This window comes from Drosophila biarmipes, chromosome 2L (assembly GCF_025231255.1).
Source record: "Drosophila biarmipes strain raj3 chromosome 2L, RU_DBia_V1.1, whole genome shotgun sequence".
NCBI lineage: Eukaryota > Metazoa > Arthropoda > Insecta > Diptera > Drosophilidae > Drosophila > Drosophila biarmipes.
The window spans coordinates 10,024,414-10,044,071 of NC_066612.1; the positions used below are offsets into that span (position 1 = coordinate 10,024,414).

The 19,658-nt window shown below is 40.6% G+C and overlaps 1 pseudogene; it reads right to left on the reverse strand.

Annotated features, from left to right (window-relative positions):
• Nucleotides 1-4,205: 4,205 nt before the first annotated feature.
• On the reverse strand, nt 4,206-10,219 carry LOC108032343 (uncharacterized; annotated as a pseudogene).
• Between the last annotated feature and the right edge of the window lie 9,439 nt (nt 10,220-19,658).

The window sequence follows — 19,658 nt, forward strand, 5'->3', positions numbered from 1 at the left end:
ATGGACAGTTCCGAGGGAATGGGCATGGGGATGGGGATGGGTTCTGGGATAGCTGGAGGAAGAAAAGGGTTGCCCGGCTAAACTGAATTTTAATTCCTGCATAAATCGATTTTAAATGAGATTTCTTTCGGGGGTCCGAGAAACCGAAAACCATAATCAAAATGTTCACGGTCCATGCAAATTGCAAGAAAGCCCAGTCTCTTTTTTGTCCAGTAGCCTCTGCCCTTATGGATCCTCCCACCTGACTGCCGAAAAAAGATCAGCGAATGCCCGAAGGACGTGGGCCGTTTTTTTTTTTTGGTTTCTGTTTCTTGATCCTTGGATATACACATATCTGTGTTGAAAGTGGGGCGTGATCCGTTTAGCAGCGCCTTGAGTATGCAAAGTGCTGCCAGCCAGCTGCTCGGAAATGAGTTATGAGTCGGACTGGCCGGGTCCTACTGCTCGGCTCTCCGGTCTCCGAAGACTCCAGCTCGTTTGCATATTTTAGGCCACCGTTTAATTAAAGGTTCCACAATTCCTCTGCTTTGAACGAAACATTTGAAACGGGGCACGAGCACGAGGGTCTCTCGAGAGTGCTCCTCCCTGTCTCGGGGCTTTGGGTTTCTTCTGGGCCCGCGTCTTCAGTCTCGAGTCTGGGATCTTGAGGTGGAGTCTCGCCCATTCCCCAAGCACTCGAGTCCATCAGCATCAGCCCTCAAGTGTGGAGTGTGTTCGGCGTTCGGCGGCTTTTTTACCGCTCTCCAATATGCACTAAGAAAAATGTTTAAAGCTCTTGAGGACACCGAGCTTCTATATTCAAAGAACAAGAATTTAATGTTTTCCCTTTAAATTAAAAAATATAGTAATATTTGGAACACCAACGCGTTGTATCCATTAATTTTTCACTGTCTTGAAAAACCTATGTGTATCTCAAATTTTCTTATGTTTAAAAATGAATGCCAAAAATCAACCAACAAAAGTTAGGACCCCAACCTATTACACATTTTCTTTGAGTGCTCCAAGTTGTTCATGGCCAAGAAGCCAGCAATGATCTGGCCTGTTATTTCAACGCGCACTTCGGTTATTTCGTGTGATATTTCAAATCAATAATGTTCGGCCCTAAATAACTCTATTGTTGTGCGTAAGTTTTCTCGGAAATTCATCGGCTGCTGCCGATCTCTGCGTTTTCATAATGCTGCGGGTGTTCTGGGTGGCTCAATATATTTGGTACAATAAAGGCAAATCAAGTTGGTAACGAAAAGAAAGCGCATCTGAGATCAGATCAGATGGGATCGCAGCGGTGAGTCAAGTATCCATCGGCTATTAGCGCTGCTGCCCGGTGTGCATTTTATTGTCTTTGGGCCATAACTTATGGGCCAAGCGACACCTACCAGGCGAACCTGTTTATCACACGCATTAGATCGGGCCAAAACCGAATCCACTGGTTTTCTCGCCCATCAATTTCAGCTGCAGCAGCTGAAAAGTAGAGAAGGAAAGGGACGACTACGACGCCACCGCCCGACCAACAAAGATACACCTTTTATCCGGGGAAAGAAAGAGGGCTGCCTCCTTTGTTCGCTGCTCTATAAATTCAAGTGGATATCAATAATAAATTTCACTAATTTCTGTCATTCCATTCGAGTGCTACAAGTCCGTGGGCCCCGCGGCTCCCGCGATCCTCTCCAGTCGCCGCCTGTATGTCTGTGTGTTAATGTCTTGCTTTTAACCACTTCATTGTTCGGGCGTCAAAGGTTAAGAGTCTCTGTCGCTTCGCTCGATGTTGCTTGTCTGCAGCGCCGCCAGCAACACGGCAACATAGCAACAGCAGCATCGACAACAACCTACCAGATACACTTGAAAAAAATATTACTTAGAAGTTTCAAGTATCTTGTGGTAATGTAAGGTATCCAATCAGAAAGGGCTTTTCGTAATAATTTTAACTAATAGTAGTTTGAATTTAACCCTTTGTTATGGTAGTTTTTAAAACTATCTGTATAATTTTTTAACATATTTATATAGAATTTTAACCATTTTTTTCAAATCTACAGAAACCGATTTCTAAATTATTTCTTTTTTTATAGAAATTTAAAAATAATCTTTTCTAAAGCCTTTCCAAATGTTATATTTTAACATCCATATAACATATTGTTAAACTATATATATAATATATACTATATATTTTTTTCCAGTGCCAATGAGTAACATCTCCCTCACCTGAACAGCATTGTGGATACTTTGCGCTTTTGTAGTTATTTTTCTTGATTTTTTATTGTATGGTTTTTGTTGCGCATTTTCCCCTACCGACAGTATTGTTGTTGCTGTTGTTTACCTTTGTATTATTTTCATTTTCATACACATCATTTGATTCGATTTCATTTCTTGGATGCTGCCCGTTTTCCTTTCTTAGTTATTGTTGTTATTCTTAAAACGCCCCAATGCGATTGTTGAAACTCCCATTGAGTTTTGATTTTTGTACAGAGGGTTCTCTCGTCCTCGATCGATGGATCTGTTTCGTATGAATGGTACTGGAGATTTGAAAGGTGGTTGATAGATTAAGATGAAATGGTAATGGCGGTGGTTGGGTAAACAAAACTGCTTTCGGTCAAGTGCAGTCTTTCCCTTTTTTAAGGGTGCTGACGAACATTGGAATGCCATTTGGGGTTTGATTGATCGGGGAAAGCATAAAATGGAAACTTATTACCCTGTCTATTAGTTTGTAAGCAATTCGGAAACAAAAAACTGTATAGAAAAATGTTAAAAATGTATGTTAAACGACAGCTTTAAAAATATCCCGATAAAACACCCTCAAAAGTTGTATTTCCATTGGAGGTAGTACATAAGTCGAAACGAGCCAAAGCGGAAAACGATATCCAATACTTTCCAAAGAAATAATAACAAAATATTCTTAAAAAAAGAGAAGGTATTACAAAGCATTTAAATCGAGTGTTATCAGTAGTGGCAAAAGAATGAATAATCTTGAATATAAATAACAATCTATAAATTTGAAAAAATCGGTAATTTATAGTCAAATAAAATACACTTAGTTCTTCTTTTTTAAACAGGTAGTACCAACATTTTTAATGTTTTATTTTATTTTTTTTTTGTTTTATTTTTTTGTTAAAACATTCACTCAGTCGATGAGTGTCTTTGGCTATTACTCCACATCTTTTTCATGTTGAACTTTACCTGTTATAAAACGAAAGTGCACCGTTATTTATTATTTTTTTGGTTACTGAATTTATATTCTTACTTTGCTGTTGGATTCTTTCCCTTTCCATCTCTAGTGTCATATAATAACACTTCCGTTCTCCGTAAGGTAAAATTTCACACACTCTGTATGGACGATATATGCTCGTGCCCTCAACAACCATTAAGATGTAAAATAGCACAGCTAGTATCCACACTATTTTCATTTTTAAAATATGTAATATGTTTTCGTGTTGATTGTACTACAAAACAAATGCTACTGAATCGAAATCTAGAGAACTTAAACCTCGTTGAAATTGACCCCAGATAATGTTTGAACTATCATTCAACATAAAAGTTCTTGATTAGCGGAAGTATTTCACACAACAACAATATTTATACCCGTTACTCGTAGAGTAAAAGGGTATACTAGATTCGACTAGCTAGCACCGTCAAACTTGGCATGCAGATTCCTGGGGTTCCTGCGCAGCGCAAGCGCCGAAAAATTGTTTGCCAAGCCCACTCTAACGCCTCCAAATGGCTAAAACGTCAAAACTATCTGCCGCCCACGTAACACCATTTTTATTTTTTCCCCTCAAGCTGAGTAACGGGTATCTGATAGTCGAGGCACGCGACTATAGCGTTCTTCTTTTATATTGAATAAGAATGGAAGCTTACGTCAGCAAGCCTACTGTAGCAATGTATGTATATATATATAGCTTTTCGTTTTCTAGAAAATCTAAACAATATTTTTGCCGAAATCAAATAAAAACTATTTTTGTATTATTTTGACGTACATTATTCGCAGGTATTTGGTAAAGAAGTCCGGTTTTTAATTTATTTTCCAATTTATTTTCTCGTTAGTTATCCGATCGTTCACATTTAATTTTAAGTTTTATTCAAAATTCTGTAATAATAAAAAAAACATATACCCAAGAGAAAGAGATAAAAGTCGAAAAATACCGTTGCTTTTTAATATTTTTCCATGTTAAAGTGCAACATTTTTTTTTATTTAAAATTAGTTACAATTTTCCACTTCAGTAGCTTCGTTATCCAAAATCCACCAACGGAAGACTCATTCCATGACCAATCCAGATGCCTGGTTGTCTGCCAAGTTAGCTGCAATTACAAGAAACAAACGTGAGACGAATTTCAATATCGATTGCATCTTCCCGCTGCCAAATGACCAAACGGTTTTCGGGCCTCCTTCAACTTCAGATTGTTCTTCTCGCCGATCATCATCCCCCGTAAACAATGGATTATCTAACCACTTCACAAAGTGCGTGAAAAAAGAAGAGCAGACCGAGAGACACTTGTGGAATCGCATGGATCTTCGAGTCTTATTTTTGGCCGCGTCAGCGTTTTCATTGTCCCTGAAGGAATATAAAAAAGAAAGAAAAGGGGGACGGGGTGCGTACAATAGCGAACAATTAATGTGGCTCATTGTTATCGCTCGATGTCCATTTCGGGGCATTACGTGAAAGTATTTTCCCGCGTCCTTTTTTTTCCGCCACTCGACAGAAGTCAATTCTAATCGAATTGTTTTCCAAATAAAGGGAATCTGGATTCTCCAGAATCGAAAGAATAGCCCGTCGAATGGGGCGACAACAAATTGTGGGAACTTCTCTTTTTCCCTCGCCGGGGTTAGGGTTATAAGGCCGTAATAAACTCAAGTGGAAAAATTGCGGCAAAAGTCTTAAGCGCAGCCACTAAAACGTTTAAGTCCCTGTGTTCCTTTTCTTTGCTGGCCAAGACTAATGGCCCAGCCAATTTGTATATGGCCAAAAGATCGCAGTGGAAAAGGAAATTTCATCAAAGAATTTTTCGGCTCTTCTCGCATCGCCATAAAATCTTCCTTTTTGGCCCCGGCAATTTTGGTAGCTATCCGTCTTTTACTTCTCCCTGCGAATCTGCGAATCGTTTACGTGCTGGCATCTGTCGGATTCGAGATTCGAGGAGGCATCCATCCGAAGGATTGCCCGCTCAGAGAAAGGTTCCATGTTTACGCAGCATTCTTCGGATCAGCCAAATTACAATATTATTATTATTGTGCCTGAGAATTTTTGATTGAAGTTTAAAAGGCTTAAAAGCCCAGCCAACTACCAGTTTGTGCGACTTCAGTTGCCATTCGCTTTATTGCCGGCATTATCATCATCGGCTCGGCATCGGCCCCGAATACCGTCCTTCGCATCAGCCTGTGAATTTGAATACTTAATTTTGCATTTATGGCCGGCGGCCAAGGAGCCGCTGCCAAGTTCCCAAAAGTTCGCAGTTCACGCGCGTGCACCGGTCGCAATGTGAGAAGGTTTAGTTTGGGAAGAAAGTTGAAAGGGCTGCAGAGTTTCTGGGTTTCCTGGGAAACTCAGTTAAGAAAGTTGACTTACATTCAAATGTAGTTTGGGCGGCTTTTAAGCTTTTAAATAAAATAGATTTACTAAATAATTTACTGCCAAATGGAAAAACTAAAAGTTATTAGATAAAAATTATTATATTATTTTGACACAGACTTTACTTTAGATTTTTACATTACTAACAATTTACAACTTGTCTGAGATACTTTTCCTATTTTGATTGATCCCCAAGAATGTTGGTAAACTTAAGATATAATATCATTATGAAGTGCAGTCTCCTGCAGGAAACAGCAGGTTCCCTATCTACTTAACAACAAAACCTCTCATTACCCTCCTATTAATACATTTTGGAGGTTTTTCCTCCGCCGCACACCAAGCCGCTTGTCTGATTTATGTTTACCACCGCTCGAGTCTATATATCACACCATCGGAAGGTGACCATCCCGTATTGTGCGGCGGACGATCTATCTGCCATCCATCAGGCCGTGAAATATTGCTGCTCCTCCGCCGCCTTGATATCGGAGCTCCCCCGCCGCCCGCCACCTGGCACGATAAATTCCACGCCCAAACCCGACGATATTATCGCGGGCCCCACACAATGGCGAAAATAAAAGAACCAAAGCCGATAGAGAAATTTATAGCCGATATGGATGTGGACCCGATGAAATGATACGACAGCCGGAGTCGCAGACTATTATCCATAATCTCAGCCACTTTTTGGGTTTTCCTGCTGGCCCTTGCTTGGTTGATGGCCAATTAAAATGGGTTATTAGCAGAAGTGCGATGTGAGAAGAAGCCCCCGATTGTGTGGCGTTTGGAAATCTGTTTTCCATTCTTTTTGTTCGTGCTTTGTGACGTCTTCGGTCCTATAAAACGGGGTGAATATCAACCGACTTTTACCGTTGGCTTTACGACCATGTCGGGCATGACAGGCCCCATCCTAACGCTTGTGTCTGCGTCGTCTAGGGGCCCCCAATAAAAACCATAAAAGAACTTCTGCATTCGATCCGATCTTCACAAGTGTATGCGATATTGAAGAAGCCATAAAGTAGTTAAGTGCCCCAAAGGCTCCCTCGAGCCCCAAATATGATATTATGGTAGCCAAAACGCTCCAAATGGCAGTTGCGTGCTGATGCCACCAACCAGAAATCCCAATCCCGAAAAGCCTACCAAAATGCCGTCCATCAGCAGCAGCGGCGGCAGTCGGATCATCAGTTAAATAAAATGATTGAAGCCGAATTGAAGTCTTTAGTCAACGCAACACGCAAACCAACAATTGGCCAGAAGGAAGCGGCCGACTCCACTTCTTGGCCAGGGCAACTGGAAGATGGACAGCAAATGGCTGGGTCCCAGGCGGCAGACGGACTCTGATAAGCTGTCAATAGTTGGGCCCCAGCTATGCTTCATTAATCACAACATGATGCTAAAATTTCCAAGGAAGCAACAGCGCGGCTTTCTTATTATTGAGTGAGAGCGGGGTGCTTCGAACCACAGGCTAAGTTAAAAATAAACAAACTTAATATTTTAAAAGAGTTTGTAAAAAAAATATTTTTTTATCATATTTAAATTATACAATTTTTAATAATATACGAGAAGAACTATATTGTTTTATCATTATACCTAGGTCTTCTACATAACCAATACTAGATTTGTATGTTATGGAAAATAAATACTTATTGGTTATTATTAAATCAAAACTTGTTACACTTTTTTTTATTAATAATAATAATAAAACATAATTTGTTATTTACTGGATATCTCCTAGTTCAGCCAAGTGCAAGCCCACCTTGTGAGAATTACTTTCTGCAAAAATTGCGCATACGCCGGGTTGACCTCGCCATGCCGCTCAAAGCCAGTCGGCTCATAATAATGCAATATCACTAATTTATGGAGCTCTGGCCAACTGCAGCTCCCTTGCTGTGTGGCTGAAAAAGCTCATCATCGGCAGCAGCTGACGATGGAGTTGGCTTGGGATTGGGGGATGGGGTCTGGGGACTTGGGATTTGGTCTGCTCTCGGAATGTGCAACGTCATTATTTTTATGATTGTTCAGGTATTCAAAAATGCCCTCCGCTGGTTGGTCCGCCGCTCCAAGCCGTCGATCCATCGATCGCTTTCGGCTGGCTTCGTTGTTCATGTACAATATTTTCTTTAGTCAATCGAAGTTGTCGATGTGACTTTTATGTGCCACTCAAGTGTTTCTCTTCCCCATGTTGCCCTGTTGCTGCTCTGCTGTTTTTGTTGTCTATCAGCGGTGCGGGTGTTAAAGACCACTGAAGACAATTGTTATTTTTAATATCATTGTTGGAGAGCGAGTTATTCACCGTAAAAGTTCCCTCACCTCTTCGCTTCTTCAACGATCCCAGCACTCAGTCAAAGTTGGACTCTGTTATTGTAAGCCATGTCTAGTGATATGATTTCGCATTGTGTATTGTGTAGTATTTTTACGGACTTTTCAGAGAAGGCCGCCGCCTCCAACGATGTCATGATGTATGGTAGTTGAATGTTGCGGATGGGTTGGGGCTCGAGCTTTGGCTGGATAGTTTCATGAGGGCCATGCTTGATCGAGGGTTGATGAGTAATGTGTGAAGAATTGGGCGGTGGGGTGTCCAGGAAGTTGTTAGAAATATTTCTCGCTGAGATAAATGGGAAATTTCTGAAAACTTAATGAATATTTCGAGGACACCATAAAATTAAATCAATAAAATAAAAAAATAAGACAATACTGAATATCATAATAAAAAGGTTGAATGTTTTCCAAACATATTTTGTCTTATAAAATATATATAGATATTGAAGAGACCTCTATTCTTTTTTTAATAATTAAAAACCCAAAAATTTGACTTATATTTAATTTTTTTTAGTTGGAGATAAGTTTTAGAAGTCTTTAAAAATATAATTTGGGTAAACATTTTCATTTGTAAACCCAAATATTGGCTTTATAAAGATTTTTTTTTTTGCTACAGTAAAGTTTTAGCTAAGTCCTTAAAAATATAATTTGAGTAAAGAGTATATAAATTTATATATGTATTTTAAATTTGTAAAGATTGATACCTTATTGATTTTTCACACCTGCTAATCGAATCAACTCAATGAGACCCATTGACTAATCATCACCTCATAGTCATTTTTATTAAGAATTCCCCTAATTCTTGCATAGAACATTAAAAGACTTGATAGACACATTGTCTGGCTTAAAATAAACTCCAGCTTTTACGATTTCCTCCTCGGTCGAAGCCCAAGCTTATCAGTATCCAAGACAAAACACAAGATCTGCTATGCTAATCGCGGCATTCATTCAATTCTCTTGAATTTATTTGTGAACAGACCACCCAGCAAAAGCCAAAAGCAATTTGCATTTGCACCATCAAACATAACAGACCATGATTCCAATTCCGAATCCGAATCTGAATCCAGTTTGGAGACGTTTTCGGTTTCTGGGCTGAGCAGCGACCATTGTCGCAGTCGAATGTCTAATTAATTGTCTGTTGATTTAGTTGGCCATTAAAACGCGATGCTAAAACGCCTCCGACTTTAGAGACGGGCTGTTGTTTGTTTTACGAGTCTGTGTGTGAGTGTGCGTACGCATTAAATCGCTAAAGTTCAGTTCGGCGATCAAAAAAAGAAACAGGAAAAAATCCGACAAAAATAAAAGAAGAAAAGATATAGACATTCCCCGGACTTGGAGGCTGATAAACTGAAGTCATTGCAGGCGCAACAACATCAACATCAACAACGGCAATGAAACTGCCCACACAGAGCGAGCCAGCACCACAAAGTGGTCAATGATGATCATCCGCCGATGGTTGATGCTGGTACCTGGTTATAGTGGTATATAGCCGCAGCTATGGGCCCCTCCTTATCCGCACCACTGCCACAATTATCAAGTGTGAAAACCAGCGAATAACAAATTAAGCGAGTGATACCATGTCCGCGGCCCCAAGAACGAGAATCGAACTCAGCTCGAACTTGACACTGGCCGTGTATTGAATGTATATGGACAAGATTGTCCCAAACTCGGGGCACTGAGGGAATTTCTTTGTGAAACATTTTAATTTTTTTTAAATGTTTTACAAATGAAGTATAATTGTTGGTATTTGAGTTAACTATAAAACATATTTGGTTGCCAAGGAATATAAAAGGTACATTATTGTAAAGACTTGAAAATATGTTCATCTCTTTTATGAAGAAACACTTCATCGATGGGGTAAATTAGTTAAAATCTCAGGATCTCTTTGACTAATAAAATACTAACAATTTTAGAAATGGGTCCTTATGTTTTAAGATACTTATTGAGCTTATACCCCCCACATAATGCTCTCTTTTCGACTTTAAAACATATTTTCAAAGGCATGGTCATTTTTTCTCAGTGCACCAGATGCAGTTGCAGACTCAGGGATATAGGGACACTGAAAGAGACGGCGAAAAGAGACAGGGAAACAGACAGGGACCGGGACAGGCACTACTCCGATATCAGTTTTATGGGTGGCCCACATGTCGAGGGCCATAAAGTAGAAAATTATCACCTTTTAAATTGAAGAATCCAAACAAATTGAAACGGATATCGTGTTTAAGTGCTATCGACATCACTTCTATTAGCCCTGTCCCCGTGTTTGTGCGAGTGTGTCCCCAGCCCATTGGGTTACATGACTCCTCATCCATGTCCGCATCCTTCTTCTTTTCCTGCAGCCCGAATCCCATTTCTCCGGGCGCCCCCCTTCCTTCCCCAGCGACAAGCCAATTAAAACTATAAAAGAGTCGCAACAGAAGTAGAAATGAAATGGCGCGGAAAATTGATGGACGGGGAGGTACTTATTAAAGGGGTGACCATCATCCTGATAATGAAAATAATAACTAAAGTATAACCTTCCAACCTTAATTTCATTACGTATAATTGTTGTTATTATAAGAAGCTTTATGTAAAATATTTATTTTTTGTCAATATTATATCAAGAACATTTTATTCTTAACGTAGTTTAAAAGCTCCAACTAATTATGTTATTAAGAAAAGTTGACTTCTTAAACTTCTTTATATGAAAGAAAACATTAAATTAATTAAAAAATATTAATAACAATTGGTTTCAATAACTTTAAATTAAAATTATTTCTTAAGAGTTCTTTGTTCTTGATATATAACATTTTCCAGAAGCGAAGCTACCCTAGACCTCTTGGGATCCCGAAGGCGAGTTAAAATGCGTGGGCTTCAGCGGCGACTCTGGATGCACACGGGCATGAGAATGGGAGCTGAATCGAGCCGGGCCTAGAAAGCTTCCTCCGGCTCCTTGGCCACGATCTGGGGGCCCATTAGCCGCAAAAGGTGTAGGCCGAAAATGCTCTCAGCATCGGGGCATCAAATTCGCAGCAGGATGCGCGGAGGGAGCAGCGATATTTGATTTGCGAGACAGTTGGCAACTGCGGCAGTTGGCAATTATTGCACATTACCCGGACAGTTGACAGTTGGCTAAAAAGGGGGACTGCTTTGGCGGAGGGGGGCTTCGGCCAAGATTTGATTACGCATTGAACTGTGGGGCTGGGCCTAATTGAAGTCTGCCTGCCACCTGCCCAGCCAAGGTTTTATTCTTTTATTATCCGTTTTCCCTCTTCTGCATGCACATACTTTTTTTTGGCCTTAAGTTTGCCTATAAGTCGACTTCGAACCGACCAGTTGCGATCCTCGATCAGCAATCACGGGGCCAAAAGGCGGGGGACTGGGCCTTTCGGCCGACTGGCAGCAACCATAAATGCGCTCCGTGGGAAATGGCGTGTGCCCTCGAGCGTGTGCCGACCAATTTGACTCCTCGCGAACTGGAAAAATACGAAGGTAATAATTCACAAAAAAATATTTGTAGAAACTTGCATGGGAACAATCGCGTTGGACGTTGATTTCTCGAAAAGCGTTCGTTCGCTCGCCCGTTTGGTTCGGAGGTCCAGGAACCAGCTTTATACGATCGTATATATATATATATATAAAATCGGGTACGGGTATGTACGTTAGTGCGAGTGTGTATATATCATCCAGCCAGGGCTGCAGGAAAGCCTGGCGCGTAAAAAATGCCGAAGGTGGAGCCTGATTTTCGGCTTTGGGGCGTGGGCTGAAGAAGCTCCACTCCCGACGCAAATTATCCAGCGACTTGCCATTGTTTGTCGGCTGTTCCCATTTCCGATTTCTCCGATTTCAATAAATATCAATTTTAGAAATTGGGGAGTGCCCAGTAAATACGAATAGACCTTTAATCTGTCCGATAATCTTATCTCTTATAATATCGATTATGTTATTAATATTATTATTGTCAATATTGTCAATATTACAACAGAAATTGTATTATTTTGTGGATTATTATCATTTAACAAATTCCTTTCATAAAGATAATATTATAATAGTATTAAATTATAATAGTATTGAGCAAAAATACATAAAATAAATAAAGATTATTTTTTGACTTTTATTTTCTTCTGAAACTCAAGATAAGAATTTTTTCCTTGTTCAGTAACTAGTTAAAAAATAATTCAGAACAATTAATTTTGATGTTCGATTTTGTTTAACTTTCGGGACCCTGCTGCCGCACACTTGACTCGACTTTTGGCGACTACCAAAGCTCATTGCCACGCCAGCCTTGCGCTCTACACGCCCCCGTTTATGTCCCAAATCCGACAGCCCCCCGTTAACCCTTGGCCGGCGGACGCGAGCCCATGCCCACTCCCTTGGAGATCGACCACAAAAGTCAGCCAAGTCAGCCACTGACTAAGTGCGAATCTGTGGCGCAATCAGTTGACCACAAGTCGGCTCTCTGGCATAGTTTCTGAATTTATTTCACCAGTTTCCGCGGCAAGCGTCTGCACTGGAGTCCGAGTCTCCGAGCTGGAGTCCCGACCCCAAAAGTCGGTTCACGACCACGTCTTTGAGGACCACTGATGCTGATGATGATGATGGCGGTGCCGCCGCTGCCGAAGTTGAAGTTGCAGCTTCAGCAGCCCCAAAAGCCTCGGTTTTTTTTACTTTGGCTGCCGTTAAAGAAGGCGAGTAGGTGGATCGTACGTTTGCTTACTAACTGCCGTGGTCAAAATGTTTATCAACTTTAATATTAAATTGTATGCCCGGCCAAGGCGGGCAACAGACCCCGAAATTTCAGGGACGGAGTTAGCTGCAGTGTGGAGTTATTAATTGGTTGAAACAATAATTAAAAAGTATTCAAAGCTATTCAAAATTTATTTTTTTTTAAATTTTATTTTAATATATCAGAGAAATATAAATAAATAATAAATTAATAATTATAAATAACACTTTATATAGTTTAATATCAGATCAGATTTTCAAATAAAAATTATTGACTTTCCTATTAATGAAAAAGAAGTAAGGTTTTAAGGAGTAAAATATGATTATTAAGAAATAAATTTAGCAAATATTTTCTTAATTTCTTTCATTATTTTGGTTTTATGTTAGTGATAAAATAAATTAAATAAAACCAGTTAAGCACTTTCGTGACCCGAGTCCGCTCCTGACCCCTTCGTCGCACTCTGACCGGTCATGGGCGACCCCAACGAGGAGGGGCGTAGTGCGGAGCAGGGGTGGCGGGAATGGATGGGGGTTGTCCCTCCATAAAGCACGCCGCTGCCTACCGAGCAATCAGATGTGTTGTGCCCCAGCCCGTGTGCCATGGCCTGTCCAGCCCTCCGTCGCAAGCCCAACTTTGGAGCAGCTCCGGGTCCAAGTCACAGCCGGTCAGCAGCCGGCCAGTCCCTCCCCAGTCCCCTGAAACCTCCCCCAAAGGAACGCCTTCACTCCGCTAAAAATACACTATGAGGGAATATGTTATGTAAAATAAATTTAACAATAATTACAAAAATTCATTTACATGAACCTTAAGACCTTTTTTAAACCTTCCAAAATTTGGGATCTATGTATGTATGAATGAATATATAAAAATGTATGTATGTATGTATGTATGAATGAATATATGAATATATAAAAAACACCTTCATCACAGTATTAACCTCTATTTAACTCTTATAAAAAACGTACATATTGATATTATCAAGTTAAGATCAAAATAACTTAGGCGTATCTCTAAAGTATTTAAGTATATTCTTATTAATATGTTGATTATTTAAATTGAATTTCATTATTATTATTATTGTTATACTGGTATTTTATTTTTTCTCTGTGCAGCCAACCACCGAGCCACTCGAATCGACTGGCTGCTCCGCGTGCAGCTTTCGTGCTTCAGATGGCCGGCGGCTAAATTTGTCGCACGTTGAGTATTTTTAAACCATGAGAAAATCCTTTGGCGCTAATAGCCCGAATTCCTTGTGCTTAACATAAAAATCGCCTGTTGTACCCACTACATCATGCAATATGGTCTTGAAATTAGTTGGGAATTGGCCAGGAGGATATTCTGGGGAGGGCTGGGAGGGATTCGGGAATAAAGAAAAGGCAAGGGAATTACGTTTTCTGCATATGTAAGTGGTGGGGATTTTTATTGGCCTTTGTTGCTATTCCCATAATCATGTGAAAATGGCCGAAACGGTTCTTCTAGCAGCGGGTCGAAATCTATTCAGACAATTATTTTGCCGCGGGCTCCATTCATATTTATGCAGAAGATCAATGGATATATATGCCGATATTTCGCATCGCTGGATCTTCATGGGAATCGGGTTTCATTCACATCTGAATAGATTTTCGTGGTTTTATGAATGAAGAACATTTTTGGTCTGTTAAGTTAAGCTTTTATCACGGCAATAAGCACTAAAGAACGAAAAGAAATTAGTTATATTTCGTGGGAGAAAATAACAGCAAAAAATAGCTCTCAGAACTATTAACTTAAATATTTTGTTACATTTTTAAAAAGTGATATGTTATTTTAAATATCCTTGCGCTATCAAATGCATTTCATATTTTTAAATCAAAATTCAGTAAACGCTGTTTTTTTCAAACCTGCAAAAAAAAATTTACTTAGGTACTAACCCTGGCAATACCAAAGGATATTTCAAATTTACAACTCACAAATCGAAAAAGTTGTTCCCTCAATCAATCGAGAACCCCAAAACCACTTAAGTCGAAATTTGGCAAATTTTCAACGCTCTTCAATCAATCGGTGGATAATTACCATATCATAATGATCTCACATCTCCACCGATTGCGATTGCGACACCGCCCCGCGTATCGCTTATATTGTTGTTAACAAATTAACGTAGAAAGCTCAACGAACCCGATGAGCACGCAGCGGGTAAGCGGCACCCACCCAAAATAAAAACAAAAACAGAATAAGCACAGGTCGAAATCCAACTAAAAAACACCGACACCGTCGATTGCTCGATGGGATGGATGACGAGGCATCGATGAGGCCTGATGGCTCTGACTTTGATGCGCGGGGACACCCCGGTGAGCCAGGGACTCCTCGTCGCTCGACCTGACTGGGATGCATCTCGTCTCCAGTGGAGTGGACGAGGCCCAGCTGAATCCCAGCCAGAAAGCAAGGGATCACACTGGGAGAAAGGAGATTTGAAGTTAGGAACAGAGTATTTCAAATGGCTGCAAGGCTAAGATTTATAATGTTTTATTTCCGGTATTTATATCAAGAATCTTATAGTATTCTTCAGGTTTTAAGTGATTAATAACTTAACCAATATGTTTCTTAGAAAACCATTCCCTAGTAGCAAAATGGAACACATTCATATTTGACAACATTATAATATTATTTACAATATATCTAAGGGTAAACCCCTTTTAAAAGAAATATGGAATAACATTTTCGACAATTAAAAATAAAGTTTTGTGTTTAGCTCTTTTTCCACACTCTGCACACACTTTCCCACATAAAAAGGAATGGAATTTCAATTAAGTTCCGCAGCCCTAATTACCCTTTTTTTCGTTCAGTGCCCGATCCCGCCCTGGAGTGCATGTCAGAGGCATGTAAACGTGTAGAAACATAATTTGTAGGCACGTTCACTGGCAAACGCCAACGCCAATAAGATTCAGGTTGAAGTTCAGGGAGGAGGTGCGGGACATACATATGTAAATGTCGGGGCGTTAAATCGGGGCATAGAAGAAGAGGGGCCCGAACTATCCCCAAATACCCCCGCCATGCCCGCCCTGCCCACCGAATCGTTTATGGATATGAAATATCGCCTGGTCCCAGATCATTGTTCGGAACTCGGAAGATCTTCTGGCCATGTGAACCCACCGTAGGATGTAGGTGTTCTCCCCCCGAAATCCCACCGCCCTCCAACTCCCTGAAAAGATTCACATTCTTATGATTAATGATGGTAACTGCGACGGCGGCAAGGAATTTCAACATAACTACTTTGTGCTCGGATACAAATCGTTATTACACATTAAATGTTCCCAGTGAGTGGTTAATCAACAGCCAGTGACGGCGGCCGCGAGGGGAGGCCGATGGAAGGGGGTCGGTTTCAGGGTCAGGGTTTGGCTGGCTTAGGTTTTTTTCCCATTTTTTTTACATTTTGGTTGCGCGGGTGTACGCTTTTGAACTGCTGAACTGCCAGCGTGTAAATCAATTGAAAATAATTTGTTACTTTTAATAATAAGTGAAAGAAGCTGTGCGCATGCCTGTGGCGAGGGGTTAAGCGGCGTGGGGCACCGCACCAGAGGGTTAAGCGGGGTAAAACTGATCTCCCCGGCGAGCGTGGGCCCCGAGCTTGCGACTTGGGTACTTGGGAACCTGCCCCGGCTTGTAATTGATCATGTGTTTTGTCCGTTTCCCTTGGCGATCCGATTCCGATCCGTGTTGTTTGCGTGCGAGGCCCAAACAAATAAACAAACAAACATCCAGACCAGGCCGAGACTGTTGACTGTTGTGCCATAATCGATGAAATCAATCGATCAACGCTGGGAGCTGATCACCAGGAGCGTAGGCTGGCGGGTGCTAAGAGGGAAACCTTTAGGAATTCAACGAGAGTTTTCTGTACTTTCTAGAAAATATTGTTCCCTGCCTTTTAGATAAGTATTTAGGATACAAATTTGATTAAAATCCCATCTCTTTGAGCTCAATATTGGTCAACTTCACTTCTAACTGGTTCAGCTTTCAGTCTATAAGTTAACTTAAAGTGTCATATAATAAAAAAAAGACTCTACCCCTTTTATACCACTTCCCTGCTGACACCTTTGTTTTCACTTTTCGCAATCGAATTTGGCAGAGCCACTCGAGAATGAATGATGGGAGGAAATAACGAGACGAGAGCCCTATCTAGCTAGGTGGTCCATGAGTCAATCGCCGGGATTCGGTTTAGTCATTTTCCCGGCTCAAATGAATAAGAGCTTTGAGCGCCACATGTCGTCGATTCCTTGTAATCCCGAAATGGGCAGGGGAATGGGAATGCAGGCATTCCCAGGGCCCGCAGAAGATCCTGCTTGGGCTCTACAATCGGCTGCCTGGATGGGGAGCCTCTTATAATGTCTTATTTATATCGGATTATGGCCATCACACCATTGGCCTGTTTGTGTGGCCACCTTTAGAGGGCTCACATCACACAAAGCCAGCGGGCGCATTAAAATGTCAAAGAGCGGGGAACGAAATAATAAAAAATAAAACGGACAGCGGACAACAAGTGAAAACGCAGCCATAACAAACAAAAGAGTTGTCAAGACCATGGAAGATGCCGAGGATGGTCCACTAACTAACTTGATACCGAGGTGTTTCCACTTTTATCTGTGGTTTCTTGCCTGGTAATTCAATTAAGTTCCCATTGGGAGGCGGAGGCTGCCGTCCCCATGCCGATCTCTCTATCGAATGGACCTCCAGGGACCTCCCTGCCAGTGAGCTGTCTGTCTACGAAATTGATCGCTCTCTTAGCCCGGCTAACTTTATTTTCGGGGCTAACAAATTTCCCAAACTGATTTGTGCCCGGTGATAAATTCGGCAACCTAATTGACAGCACAGTCCCCTGTCTCCAGCGTTCTTCTCGGCCCAAGGGTTCTCCGGTTTCGTTTTCCAGTTCTAGGTGTCAATTAATGCACTGGCTCGGGGAGATTGAGCCGGGTCGATAAGGCGGAAAAGTCGGGGCAGAAAAATAGCCTCTGCCCCTGGCGATTAAATAGTTAGGGGCACACTGGAAAAAAACAGGTCCCAATAACATGTTTCGATCGAATAGACTTGAGTTATCATCTAAACCAAAAAGGGATCTTTGTGATACGATTGGTTTAAATAAATCTATTTGTTGATATGCATTTAGTTCATAATTCATTATATTTAAAAGAAAAATTTGCATCATTTCTTCAGATCAAATATGATTATACTAATATCACATTGCATAATGATGACTGTATCATATTATTATATAGGTTTTTTTTTAATATTTTATATTAATCCGAATAATTTTTTAATAAATCTATATGTTCATAATAAGATGATTCATAATTTATTTTATTTTAAAGAATAATCTGGCTCATTTCTCAAAAATCAAATATGATTGTACTTATATCACATATCATAATGATAACTATAAAATTTGTTTATATATCTTTATATATCAATATCTATTTTTCAATATTGTATATGAATCCAAATATTTTTTCCCAACAAAACCTTTATTGAATTTTCTCTCAGTGCCCCGTCTCAGACATTTGCTTTTGTTATGGTCAGTTAAGATTGCCTCGGACCTAAGTAAGTTATATTTAAAACACCTTCTTAAGCAAAACAAAAGTGTCAAAATAGCCGATCGATAGTGGCGTCGACCATAAAAACGAACACCCAGTGAGCCTGAAATTGAACTCAACTCGAGTGCTCGTCGCTGGTTCTCAGTCGAGTATCTGGGTATATGAGTATCTGAGCACCTGGGTGTCGTGGTATCTGGGTATCTCCCCACCAATTTTAGTGTCGTCGCCCGTCTGCGGAGTGGAAGTAGGCTTGTCAGCCGAGTTTTCCTAGTTTTTTACCCTAAGTAACTACGCGTGTAGTGCAATTAGGCTGCGACATTGTGACACATGCGACTACTGTGCACCACAGTCAACAGAAAAAGTCGTGCAACTATCAAGTGTTTTTCCTATATGGCAGGGACATGGCTGGAAAGGGGTTAAAATAATAAGGGGGCTCTGAAGTGGGCTGATTGGAGTATGATGTGGAATATTTGTGTCCCATGAAGTGGTTTTCTACAAGTACTTTTCCTGCAAGTACTTATGAAATATTTGATAAGAAGCGAAATGAGTAATGGTTGGTTTTCTCTTACTTTGTAGATTTATTATTCAATTATAATTTCAAACACATAACAACCGATCGATCTTCTGCTAGATATGAATCAGTATTTTTAATATTTTCCCAGGGCTCTAAAATTGTTTGACTTTGTGGATTTATTTTCCAATAATCCGTATTATCTGAAGTGGAGACAGTTTTTGATAAATTTAAGTAAAATTTTTGTAAGCTAAGATTTATTTTTCTATAAAAGCAAGACATGTTTTTAATAGTTCCTTTAGTTAACTTTGGAAAATTCCTATTCACATCCTCCTAAGTATACCCTAAAATCATTGAAATCGTAGTATACGCTGAAGTGGCATTACGCCGTCTATGGCTACGGGCCAAAAGGCGTTGCGATGTCGGCATATCAAAAACCACTTCCAAAGCTGACAATCTAGACAATGTACAATTACGAGAGACAAGTTTTGTTGGGTCTGCGTTTTCTATTTTCCTGTGCATACACAGATACTTTTTGGGCTTGGCTCACTCGACAACTCTTGTATGGTTTTTCGAGTTATGTTACTGCGCTAATGCTGTCATCATCATCTATGAGTGTTTCTGTCAACGGCCATTTTAAGCGTGTCCTCGATTCGATCCGATACGAAATTGATTTGCAACGTTTTAATTGAACACCTCAGCAGTTGACCAGCTCACGACTATATTTCTGGGTTACTGGGTGGTCCCATCCATCCATCCAGCCAGCGGGCAAGGCCAAGTGCGAACGTGTCCTGGACAAAGGGATGCCAGTGTCCAGATCCTCATCCTGATCCTTTTCCCCAGGGCAGCTCATTAAAATTGCATGCTCGGTAGGAGCAAAAAATAGGAGGAGACTGCCCCTGTGGCAGTAAATGGCTCACTTTTGGCAGGCGACTTTCCAGCACGTCCTGCCACTAGAATTTACAATGGCAGGGCATCCACAGGACATCCACAGGATACGAGATGCATGCCACCCT